The sequence below is a fragment of the Thunnus maccoyii genome, chromosome 17 (assembly GCF_910596095.1).
Source record: "Thunnus maccoyii chromosome 17, fThuMac1.1, whole genome shotgun sequence".
Classification (NCBI taxonomy): domain Eukaryota; kingdom Metazoa; phylum Chordata; class Actinopteri; order Scombriformes; family Scombridae; genus Thunnus; species Thunnus maccoyii.
Window position 1 is genome coordinate 6,653,334 of NC_056549.1, and position 13,564 is coordinate 6,666,897.

Sequence of the window (13,564 nt, forward strand, 5' to 3'; positions counted from 1 at the left end):
GTAATAATCATTCACATTAAAAATTGAATTTATTCAAGCCAGTCAATTAAATCTTAATAGTCTCTCTTAGGAATAACAAACTCACACGCTAATGAAGAACTCTTTATTTTAAATGTTGCCGATATGATCTTAAAATTCATGTACGGCTAAAACAGCTCAAACAAAAACACATCTTTGTGTTGTATGTTAAACCAAACCATAAAATGCATCATCTGGCGAACAATGGAGATCTGCCTTAGACTATAAACTACGCTTCATTATTTTTTGTAGTGGTGCCTTCAAGGATGGTAAAGTGTTGGTCTTCCAAAACACTCCTGTGCCATGCTACGCCAGTGATAGGGAAAAGCAGACACAAAATATCATACAACTAAATACTTAAAAATATCAGTATATTTGGAAGAAAACTAGTTTCATGATATATCGAGCTGTGGAGTCAGACACAACAGAAGTGTAGAAGAGGAAGCGACCACTGGACCGGAGCGACAGCTAAGCTAAACTGCTAAAATTAATCTGTGATTCATCCAGAAGAGCTGAATCGAACACAAAAAAACAATATAATGTTGGAGGCGCCACTATTACAATTTATGAGGCTGAATTAGTGCTGCGTAATCAGACAAAACGGTGTCGACTGCCAAGTTTCTCTGTAAAGTTGCAGCAGAGATGTGGCACCACTGTTACAACATATCAGGCCAAATAAAGTGCTGTGTAATCAGACGAAACAGAATGTGAAGGAGAGGGCGACCACTGGAGCTGCAACAGCGTCTGCCAACTGCGAGGAGAAATGTGCTTGCAGCCTGGAGTCACAACCGCCGGGGTGTCCGGTGACTGTTAGGGAGACGAGCAGAAAACTCCGCTTTGGTGATCCTGACTTTGTTTCCTGACAGAATATTATATCAGGCTTTGGCAACTCTGAATACAGAACAACAGCAAACAGCGACTGTGTTACCCTTACGTGCAGCACTCAGTAAGTTGATCCATATAACATAATTGACTCCAGCACGCTTGTTTGTTTTGTGATCCTTTGAAAATGGGTGTGATTTATCCAGACTCAATGAGGAAAATCATTTTGTAAATGAAAATAAGCCTCAGTAAAGAGATATTATGCTGATACTCACTAACTTTGTCTCTCGTACTCTGCTGAATGTGAACACACTATTAAAGTGAGTCAGTTGGATTGAACAGGACGCACGCAATGCATTCTGGTTGTTGTAGGATTTCCCCTAAAGGGAAAAAACCTTAGATATTAAGCAATCTTAGTTCTCGATTTCAACTACTTAACTAAAAGAAACAAACTTGGCACTTTCAAAAGTGCAATTCTCAAGCTCTGCAGAAGCTGAACATTATGTTGCACTCACAATGTACTGAAAAGAGTGACCACAGTCTCATTTCAAGCCAGACGTTTGCTCTTGAGGGACTGGACTTTCTTTGACAGCTTTGAAGCATCCAATTCCAAGAAAAGTTTTTGGAATACCTCAAAGGTATACTTCAGCTGCCTGAGGTAATCAACATTCAGTGACAGAGCAAACCCTTGCAATACCTTTCAGTCCTGTGATGACTTATATGCCCTCAATAACAATCCAATGTTCTTTAGACTGTCACTTGCAGCCTTTGTGATCACAGTAATTGCCACTACGAGCTGTTCAAGCTCCTCTAAGTTCTCAGTGTTGTGCAACATGTGGTATAATAAAGACAGATCCCAAATAGATGCAGGTCCCAGATATAGGCAGGTTGCTTTTGTTGATTGGCGCAAGTAACAAAAACCCGACTTAAATAAAATCTAAGAGACTACGCATTAAAATAATACCAAACACACGATAATATGGAGGCAGACACCCTCTCCACATTTAAGAGTGGGTAAAAACTTTCCTTTGTGACAAAGCTTATAGTTAAGGTTGCCCAGGCTCGCCTTGGACCAGCCCCTAGTTATGCTGCTATAGGCCTAGACTGCTTGGGGACTTCCCATGATGCACTGAGCTCCCCTCTCCTCCTCCCCCTCTCCATCTGTACGCATTCATATACCATTAATGCATGTTACTTACTTCACCAGATTTTTTGTGCTTTCTCATCTCACAGGTTTCTATGGATCATGGTTGTGGATCATCTGGTTATAGATTGCAAGCTTCCATGGACCATGGCTGTGGACCCCGTGCTGCCATGTTGTTATTGTTATTATTGTTGTTGTCGTGCTTCTCTGTCTCTCCCTGTCCCCTCTATTCCTCCTTCTTTCTCTCTCAACCCAACCGGTCAAGGCAGATGGCCGCCCACCTAGAGCCAGGTTCTGCTCGAGGTTTCTTCCTGTTAAAGGGGAGTTTTTCCTTGCTGCTGTCGCCAAGTGCTGCTCATGGGGGACTGTTGGATCTCTGTAAATTAAAGAGTACAGTCTAGACCTGCTCTATGTGAAAAGTGCCCCCAGATAACTTTTGTTGTGATTTGGCGCCATATAAATGAAATTGATTTGACTTGAATAGAACGATAGTTATGCTCTTGAAATTGAGCCTAGAGTCAGATATGCACCAGTGCCTAAAATCCATAACTTCATAAACAGAAAACTCTGAAAAAGCTACCACTTAGAAACTGCTATCATACCAAAATATCATCTACAGATGCGTGCTTTCAAAAACTATATTTTGAAAAGTTATCACTGGATGTGATGACGATGATAATCTCTGACCTGAATTCAGCGTCTCTGTCCACAGAAGCAGCCATCTGTCAGCTGCAGCTCCTGGAGAGCTCAGAGGACAGCGGACGGACAAACTACCTTCACCAGGCTGACTGACAGGAGAAAGTTACTGAACCAAAATAGTTTTCATGTCGGCTCCATGGCAAGAAATCGACAGTGTGTATATTTATTATATATTGATTAATTAATTAATTAATTAATTCAGCTTTATTTCCCCACCCACCGTAGCGAGTGAACCTACATGTCTGCCTGCAGTGAAACAGACAAACTGGTAGCCTTGATCAATCAATGTACTGTTGTGGAATTTTAAAGATGACTTCACAGAGAGCAAGTTGTCTTTCAGAGTTTTACTGCATTAAACAGAGTTCACATTTGCAAATGCGGATCTCCCAGTTTACTAAGGCTGAAAGAAAGTTCAGTGTCAGTATTTGTACATAAAGCTGTGTGTGTCACAGTCATCCAATATTCGTCACCCTAATAGGTTTCATTTAATTAATTCACCATATCTCTGTGGAGTTTCTTTCAGTCTTCTGAGAATTAAAAGTTAAAAGCCGAATCCTTATCTGCATTTCCTCCCTAAGAACTTTCACTCTCTGCCTCTGTCTAATGAGAACCAAAAGTTATGGTGACCGAGTCCCACACCTCACCTTTGATGGTACCTGTTAGAAACATTTCCACACAGGAAGCAGAGAGCACAAAGTCTTAGGATGTGCTGTTTGCTATAAAGGCAGTATAACATAATCTTAAGACAATAACATAAAGGTATACGTTTTCAATTCAGTAGATTCTGTAAATAAGTTCAAAACACATACAGTGGCTTATTTGCATCTTGCGTCAACAGCCCTTTGTGATTGGTTGATGCCTTCGTTTTTCACTGCGTAATATTCACCTTCTGTGTGAAAGTACTCATGACAAAAACAACAGTTCAAAAAACTGTGTTTTTCTCTGAGCTTTTCCCAGATGTCCTCCAGAGGATGTAAATGTGAAAATGCTGGCTCGACGTTGTAGTGTGAACAGATGGTGGCAGTAGCGCAGTGTTTCATCAGAAGAGGAAGAAGAAGAAACACGATGCAAGTGTTGTTCTCTTTATTGTCTACTTTGATAGCTTGTTTAGAGTTAACTGTAGCTGTCTACCACCTTCCTCTGATGAAACTGTTGTAATCTGCTCACAATTAACTAAATGTCAGGAAGCAGCCACAGAAACAGAAACAATATAATGTTTCTTCTTACCTTCTTCTTCTTTCTCTCTTTTTTCTGTGGCTGACTTGCCTGTCTGTTCTCTGCACATTCCCAGTAGGAGGAGAATTACCCGTTCTGGTGTTTTAATATGGATGGAGGTATTTGCAGGAATGAGCTGAAACGCCTGCTGTGGATGCAGATCGTTTTTGCTCGAAAACAGCGTTTTAGAATTTAGCTGGCTTCTCAGACCATAAAATCATGGACTAAAGATCATGCATTCAGTAGATGTTGGTCACTCCTCCTTGAAGAAGAGCTGCTGACCATAAAATCATTTCATCAGTGTCAGCAGAAACTTTGGTGTCCGGTAATGGTCTGACGTTTATTTCAGATGCTTTTTGACAGTTAAATATTCAGGAGATGATGTAAGATATAGCAAGAAAGTGGTCGAGTTTAATTTACAGTATATTTCATATCAGCACAAACATTTTCCATCCAAACACACAGATCAGGATCAGGCTTCAGAAACACATTTTGATTGAAACCTGTAGTCACTTGTCTCTCCAGGTTTATGCTGCTTTCTCTTCATCTTCTTACCCAAATAACTCTGTTTGCCGCCGTCTCCACCGTTTATTCATGCAGCAGACGTGAACCGTGTTATCTGGCTGGCTGCCATAATCCTCCACCAGCAGACATGCACTTATAAAGCGGCGGAGAAAGTTAGACAGAAAAAGTTGGAGATGGAAAAGACATAACATTGTTAAGAGGAGTTGGAGAGAGAAGAACAAAGTGGCTGATGAACAGAGGAACCAGGCTGGCAGAATATTTCAGGACTGTGAGTGAAAACAGAGAAAATCACTAACAAAATGTGGAATCATTCAACTAAAAACTGACAGACAGACTTTCTGTAACTCAGGAAGTCCAGGCTGCTCTCATTTTACCTACTCGATTTATTGTTTGGTTCAGTTCTCTCATTACTTTGTTTCTGTTTAAAAAAGGCACATTTATGTAGTGAATGCTCTGCAATTGGAAACTTTTATCGTTGTCATGTTGCAACAATGACTTTACCAAATAGTCTGTTTTTGCACCAGTGAAAAATGACACATTTCACAACATATTTCTGGCATAAATATTGTCAGTTAGCCCAGTTGTAATTTCACTTTGATAGTTCAGGAATTTCACTAAAGCAGGTTTGAATACAAAGCAGGTTCCCTTTACACATCCAGTGTCTTTGCTCTACATCCATTATGGTTATAGAGATTTTAGCTTTTTAGCTGCTCAAATGTGCTACTAACTTCTTTTAGCTCATTGTTTTGGTTTTACGGCACATTTACAATTTAATTTAGTCTCCAGGAGCAGGCAGCTGTTTTCTGATAAACCCGCTGTACACTACCTGCTCAGCAGCAGACGAAGTTAGAGACTAGCAGCTAAAGAGTCAGATATTTTGCTCAGGAGTTGGTGGAGACCAAATCAGAGCTAAAAGGAGAGTAAATATCGGACTTACATTCTTCAGATGGACAAACATGACTCCAATGAGATTATCATGTTGCTCTGTGTCTGCTGGATGTGGAAACAGGCAAATGTGATAACATGTTAGCCATAATAACTTTATAAGAAGATAACATATTACAGTATGTGTCTGTCAGCACCCGACATGTTATATCCCACATACTCCAAAATGAATTGCACTTCTAGATCTCATCTAGAATATGCACTGAAAGCTCTTTCATTAATGCATTTTATATAGTAGAGTAAGCAAATTAGGCACAATACTTTGACTTTAAAAACTTTTGCTGCTGACAAGGCTTTAGATAATTGGTGGTTGTCTTTTTGTTTTAGACAAAGTGTGTAGCTTTGTCTGCAATTAGTGGAGATGTTGTGGTATTCACTCCCATCTCAGTCCTCCAAATTCTTTTTGCACTTCTGTTCTAATATTAAAACCTGCCGCTTCAGATCTCATACAACAGAAAGCCAACAGAATAACGGGAAACTTTGAATAGCTGAACACAATCACTATGGTAGCAGCGGCAGAGAGACGACAATTAGACAGGAGGTTGGGAGGAAAGAGTGTGTTCGGGGCTGAAGTTAGTCTGGATTAGAACCGACCCGAATGATTAGATGTGATTGTGTTTAATTAAAAAACCGTGTTTGCCTGGCTGGCTGTGTTTTTTGGCTTGTTGTTCTATTGTTTATGCCAAATCTGAAAACTTCTACACAATAGAGCACTCATACTTTTTAATAAACCTCTAATCTGCACCTGCAGTGTGACAATAAAATGTCTCCTCATTCATGGCTTTCTTTTAAACTCCATGATTAAACGGTCGGGTTGTTTTCATCAAAGTGAGATGTTAGATAGAATACTGATGACTTCACACAGCTTTTCTTCAATAACATTTTCTTTTAACACCAACTGAAGAACTTTTTGCTGACCTGAACTTCCTCACCTTACTGCAGTGATGTAGTGATTTAAAGTCAGAAACATGTTTTTCTACTTGTTCCTTCAGTTCAATGTTGCTCTCTTCTCGAACGTGTAAAGTTTCTCCGTGCTCACCTTAAATCTCAGTTCAACACGTGTACCTACAAGCAGGATTTGTGACATCACAACTAGTTTGGAGCCAATCGTGATCCAGTATGCAACTTACACAAGTGTGATGTGGAAACTTGAAGCCTCCAGTACACTGTGTGTTGTAAATTAGTGTTTTGCTACAAACACTTGATCTGTTGCTTGTGCATAATTGTGTGTTGCAGTTTCAATGCTACTGTGATATCCATGTCAAATTACATGAACTTAACTTACAGTGAAGTAAGAGACAGAGATTCTGGATTTTTTTAAAGGAGGAGAAAATGTCATTTTATTATTTCAAGCAGAGTATTTTTATGTCTTGACAATATGTATGGAGGGGATCTTTAAGTGCTACAACACTGTGAAAACTGCAAATCTTTTTTTTGTTTTGGTGGAAAAAGTCATTGTGTTTAACATATTGTGGCCTTGTAAAGTAGATGGGGCCATTCATAAAACATGGCTGTAGCCTCGGACGCCCAGGCCTAACGATGCCAGCAGCAGACAAAGAGCAACATTATCATCCCATTATCATCCCATTAGATACCCGGTGAAGGTAAGTCCAATATTCACTCTCTTTTAGCTCTTTTTTGCTCCCTACCAACTCATGACAAAAATATTTGGCTCATAAGCTGCTAAATGTTCCACTTTCTTCACCAGCTAGTCGCTAACTGTGTCTGTCTGCTGTTTCCTGCTGAGTAGGTAGTGTACAATGGGTTTATGAGAAAACAGCTGTCTGCTGCTGATGGAAACACTGAGACTGAATAAAGCTGCAAATGTGCCGTAAAACTAAAACAATAAGCTAAAAGAAGTTTAGCAGCTATGGAGCTAAAATCTCTGGAATGATGTTGGATCCAGATCAAAGATGTTGGATGTGTTATGGAAACTTGCTTTGTATTCAAATCTGGTTTAGTGAGATTCCTGAGCTATCAATGTGAAATACTACTGGGCATATAACTGACAATTTTTATGCTGGAAAATACAGATATGTTGTTCACTGGTGCAAAAACAGACTATTTGGCACAGTCATCCAACACGGATGCAACCTGACAATGATAAAAGTTTCTAAGCGCAGAGCATTAATCACATGAATGTGCCCTTTTTAAATGGAAAAGAGGTAATAAGGGCACTGAACGAAACAATAAATCTGCTGAAAAATCAAAACTACGAGCTAAAAGAGACTAAAAAGTTACACAGAGCTGCAGAGTTTGCCATCTTAAAGAGAACATGTTCTGCACATTTCCAGGTGTATATTTATATTCTGGGGCTCTACTGGAATATCTTTGTATGATTTACAATTAAAAATCCCTTATTTATCTTATACTGGTCCTTTATGTAGCCCCTTAGTTCAGCCTCTGTCTGAAACAGGCCACTTTAGCTCCTGTCTCCTTATGGATCAGCTCACTCTGTTCTGATTGGTCAGCTTCAGGAAGCTTCCTTGAGCTCCAGAGACCACGTCAACAAACCACGAAACAAACTATAGTAGCAGGATTTCAATATTTTTTCTCCTTCTTTACGCCAAATGTCAATTTCTCAAATGCGTCCGTACATGTTGGAGCCAAATCAGATCTGAAAGATGAGACTGAACAATGTGAAGAACACATGGAAAAACCTTAGCAACGACCTTAGCAACAAAGACTGCGGCGTGGACGGCCATTTGTGGGCCTGCATGAACAATCTGATGTCATCACAAGGAAGTAGTGAGGTGTTCAGAGCAGCTGGCTTTTCACTACATCAGAAAAAGATAAAAATAACAGAAAATCACAAAAAGCACAATATGTCCCCTTTTAAAAATACAAATAAAAAAGCTACTTTTAGGACAAATATAGTAAATTGTAGCACAGTTGCTGCTCCTGTGTGCTTCTCAACCTTCTTTAAATCATCAGTTTACACATTGACTCAATGAGCACCTAAACAAATAGAGTTAATCCAACAGATTGTCCTCCCTCTGCAACAGTCTCAGCTCTAAATCTATGCCCATCAGTCCCCTCATTATCTCCTCTCTGCAACCCAGTCAAGCACAAGCTCATTTAGGAGGCGCAGCTCCTTCAAATGTCTAATCAATAACAGGCTAAAGTAAATCTAACCCAATAAACTGATCACTGTGGGAGAGTGGAGATAGCACAGGTTGGTTTACTGTAGCACAGCAGTTTAGAGGCGGGCCAACATCTGTTAAGAGTCGACAGCTTCTAATTTATTTAACACTTCAGCTTAGTGGAGAAAATAAAGTCATGAAGACTCTTATTTCTCTGTGACTTAGTGTGAGAAAAATATGTCAGTTGTTACAAACTGTTCCTTTTATTTACGTAATAATAACTAGCTGAGCCTGATTTTAAAAACAGAATAAAAAGAAAGAAAAGAGTTTCGTGTTGTGACAGTGTTACCATCAATCACTTTTTGATGGTCCTCCTATTTCTTCTTCTTTGCCGAGTTGAAACAGTTGTGAAAAACATCACACACTCAAGTCATGGGCCCAATCCCAGTGTTCCCCCTAAACCCTAAACCCTGAACCATCACAGATTTAATAAACGTCACCTGGTAAGTGCTTGAGTGCGAGAGGCTGCGAGGGCTCGAAATGGTTTAAATGGGAATGGACCAGCACTTTGTGACATATCACGTTACCTTGATGACACCAAAACCTGTTTTTATTCAATACTTTATCACCATATCAACGTGACTGATTGGAGTTTCTCTTAGTGAGTTCACTTAAACAAAAACAGAAAAAGACACAAATAGTAAAACCACTCACTCATGAAGCACATAATACATTAAACAAAGTGTAAAACAGATAATTAGGTAATATCCAACAAATAAAATACACATACATGACAGTCAAGTAAGGGAGCAACCACCTGATTTGAACATCTTCCAGGCTCTAACCTTACAGAGTGGATGAAAGCTAATTGTCAAATAATTAATTCACTCATTTTTTTCAAAACAACATAAAGCAAAAGTTAAAATAAATGGTTGATGAATAAACTAGGTGTGTAAAATAACCTCTGCTTGCATTCCTCAGATTCAGATTTCATGTGTTTTTAAGTATCTTAAATCCTTGTTGTTTCTTTGTACATTTAGTCATACCAGTGCACCCATTATGCCAGGCTGAACTGGTAACCTCGTATTTAACGCTGATTTAACGTCACAATGCTATGAACTGTGGGTAATTCCCTCAGGCAAAGTATGTTGAGCCTAAAGCCAGGGTTTTCAACGTCACGAAGTTGGCTCTCTTTTAACCTGGCTAGATCACCATGGTAACTGATGCTGCAAACCTAACCTGGTCAACAGGTTATGTTCCGGGTTTCAGCTTAAATCGGCTATAAAAAGCGCCGCCCTTTCACTAACCACCTGATTTGCTGCCACTTCGGTTGAACACTGCTGGTACTGCAGCTATTAGATCACTTTGATTTGGCCAAAAACTAAAGTGATTTCTACTTATCCTTCATTATGGAACAGAGTCAGACCTGAATGCACCTCTTGAGTATAATGTTTAAATCTGCTGCATCAAGTATAAAGTTTAAGAGCTCTGAATGTGGAAGCATTGAGTGGTAAAATAAATTACAACAATCAGCAATTTTCTGCCAGCATCCCTCTCTCGCCTTATTTGCAGCAACAGTGTTGCTTTTTGTTGTGTTAATGTCCTTATATTCTTCATAGCTCTCTGTTATAACGACCTGTTCTTCCTGACTGAAGTCGGCGGCACAGGATCGGTCCGTTTTGTGTGAAAGAAGAGTCAAATGATGTGCCGCACGGCCCCTTTTATCGGAACACGTACAGAGCCTGAAGCAGAAAGCCTGAGTTAACACAGAACGTTTATAACCACCGTCATGGTACCACTTATCTCTGATTGCAAGTTTAGGGTTTGTCAAGCCAGCTCACACAAAGAAAACCTGGGTATATTCGCGTCATAGTACACCCCTCAGGTGATGTGTTGTTTACATACAAATAAGTAAATAAAGATGGTCTAAGCATCGATAAATCTGATATCTTGGCCAATATTGCAAAGATATATCGGTATCTGTGTATGTCTGCTGATAAAATGATTGTTTGGTTGTTGTATGATTGAAAACTGAAGTAGAAACATGTCAGAGATGTGTCACAATTCGATAGTATGAGAGTAGTGATTTTTTCTCCATCATTCTATTTACATCTCTGAGTTTCTCTCTCAAACTGTCAGACTCACTGTTGGTCCATCTCAACCATTCACTCAGAGACCAATATGAGGATCCGTTATCATTATTATTGAAGCACGTGTGTGTATGTGTGTGTGTGTGTGTGTGTGTGTGTCCTTTTGTACATGCATGGAATCTGAATGGGTTGGTTCGCACACGTGAAGCAGGGCAGATTTGATTATGAAAGGTACTGCAGCGCAGCAGAATATAAAATACAGTCAGAGCTGTGTCGCAGAAAAGATTAAGATGCAGAAAGAGAGACAGTGAAGAAAGAGAGATGAAAAACAAGAGAAATAAACAAATAAAATCCAACAAAATACATTTCAAGAAATGAGAAAAATCAATAAAATCTCATCATGTAGAAAAATGACAATAATAAACGAATCATGTTCTTTCAACTTCACAATAAGATGTTTTCTGTACTCTGATGCTCAGCCTAACCTTACGTCTTATTCTTTCTACTCATCAATGTTGAAAACATCGCTGCAGTCTGTCCAAGGATGCAGTTTGCCAATCAAATCTCCCATCCGTGTAGAAAACAAAGCACTGTTCTGGTTTTGACCTCCAGTGCACACAGACTTATGCTGAATTAGTTGAATTCTTGAGTTCCTTGGTGGGTACTGGTCTGAAGCACCGCTACAAGTGTGTCCTTGCAAGGAAGAATTTCCTTTTTTTTCCCCCTTTTTTTTAAAAACATGGCTCTCTGCTAACATCTCGTAACTAAACACACCTTGCGACTACTGAATATCTGCCTGCCCACAGTGTGAAAGACATTCTTCGTACATGGCCAAATGAGGTGAAGTAAATGAGCAAACAATCCAGGGGTGAAAATAAATCCCTGTAAACAAGCTGATGTGAATGTGACAAAGAGAAAGACAACTAACCCTCTATATGATAATGGAGCACTGAAAGAAACCCAATAACAGCCAGGGTATGCTTTAAATGTCTTTTTACATTGCCTTGTGTTACTTTTATATTCTGTCTTGATGCCTTTTATGCTCTATGTAAAACACTTTGAATTGCCTTGTTGTTGAAATGTGCTATACAAATAAACTTGCCTCGCCTTTAAAGGAACTAGTTTGTACAAAGATCATGAGATTGTCTGCTTTGGAAATTACAAAAATGATTGAATGCAGGTTCAGGTTCAGGTGTGATGTGGGAGAAGAGGGGTTCATACGTCGTTTTGACGATCAGACAAGCTCTTTGATTGAAGCATGCTGGTGCCTTAAGGGTGTTGAGTCTGGTTGGTTTATGGGCTTGTAGTGCATTGAACTATAAACCGGCAGAGTTTTCCTTGTGTAAAAGTTAATGTTGCCTTCTTTAAACCATAACTATGATCCTTACCTAAAGATAACCAAGTGTTTAGCTGCTAACCTTAACCATGCCTTGACCATTCTTTATTTGTTATAGCCATCTTTTCCCAACCTTAACAATACTGTAGTTGTTGAGATCAGTTATTGTAAAAACAGAAAAAAAACATTGTCCATGTGTCCAAAACAAGCCAGGAAACTGCTACATAGCCTTTTCGACACTATGTTTCAACCAGTTAGCAATCCTTCCAGGACTTTTTGTGATTATGCAGCCAAAAATGCTTGATTTTGCAGTGGCTTTTCTCAAAAAATTTTGTTTTACGTGCTCTTTTTGTGGTAAAATTGTGGGAATTTGGAAAAATTGCAAGCAAAGGAAAATAATGCTTTTTTTGTTTTTTTAACTACTACCAGTGAAGAGTCATATGTAATCACTTTGGTAAAAAGCATATTTCAAGTATATTTCAGTGCTAATTTTTAAATTTGAACATGAGAACCATGGGCTCAAAGTTATATAAAAAACAAAATACTGTAGTTGAGTTCTATTTATATCCTTGTTGGATGCTTTGATGACATAGTTACCATGACACAAAATCACAAATCACAAGCAGTCTGTTGATTTGACCATTTCATGCGGAAAAGTTGCAAGTTTGCGAGCTCTGGAGATATCTTGAATTTGTGTTAATTGTTGCGATTGCAGTTTCCTGGAGGGACTGAATCAGCAGTGGAAGAGGTTAGAAATTGTCGTCACATCCTGTTTTAGCTTGTTTATAGCACCCTTTGCTTGGAAGCTTGAAAGTGCAGCTTATACTTGAATAGTATAGCAATTTCATGTCACACATTTTTTAAATGAAATACATGTTAAATTGATTTAGCATAACTGTAGCTCTATGCACCGGTGATCAATGTATTAGAGAACAGCACTTTCAGCACAAATCTCCAAGATAGAGCTCTCACCTTCTTGTATAAAAAGATAAAGACACAGGGATGGAGAGAAGAAAAGGGAAGGGGGTGAAAATGGAGTGAAAATGGCAAATGGAGAAAAGGAGGGATTGCTGATGTCTGCCAAACTAAACACTTAGATTAAGTAATTCGTCATTGCCTTTCAAAATCACACGTTTTCTGGTTGTCAGAGTGACATTGTTAGTCAGTATCTTCCAAAATCAATGCAAATTACCACTATAAAATGATTTGGCAGAAAAGCTATTTGGCTAAGTTTAGGAAATGATCATGGTTATGCTTAAAATACAAAACGAAACAGGATGCCAGCAACTGCCTCCCATTTAAATGTCAGATTCTGTGCACGGCCACCTCGGCTTATAAAGACACTTAAGTCATAATTCACATAACCACGGGAGGTCCTCGCAAGGTAAACCGAAAGATGATTGAACAAACGGCCAGTGGTTTTTCAGGGGACGGTGATGAGCAAGAGGGTAACATTAGATAAAGAGGGGAAAGAAAATGAGTCGGAGAGCAAGATAAAGAGTGAGACATGAAGAGAGGAGAGAAAGGAAAGGTCGTGAGAGAAAGACAGTTGAAGGAAGGAGAAAGATGATTGAAAGAGAAGAAAAGAACAAGAGACACAAAAGGACAGAGGAAAGAGAAAGAGATGAGAAAAAAGTGAGCTTGTGATAGATGACAGGAGGACACGAGGGGAAAAGATAGGGGGGCA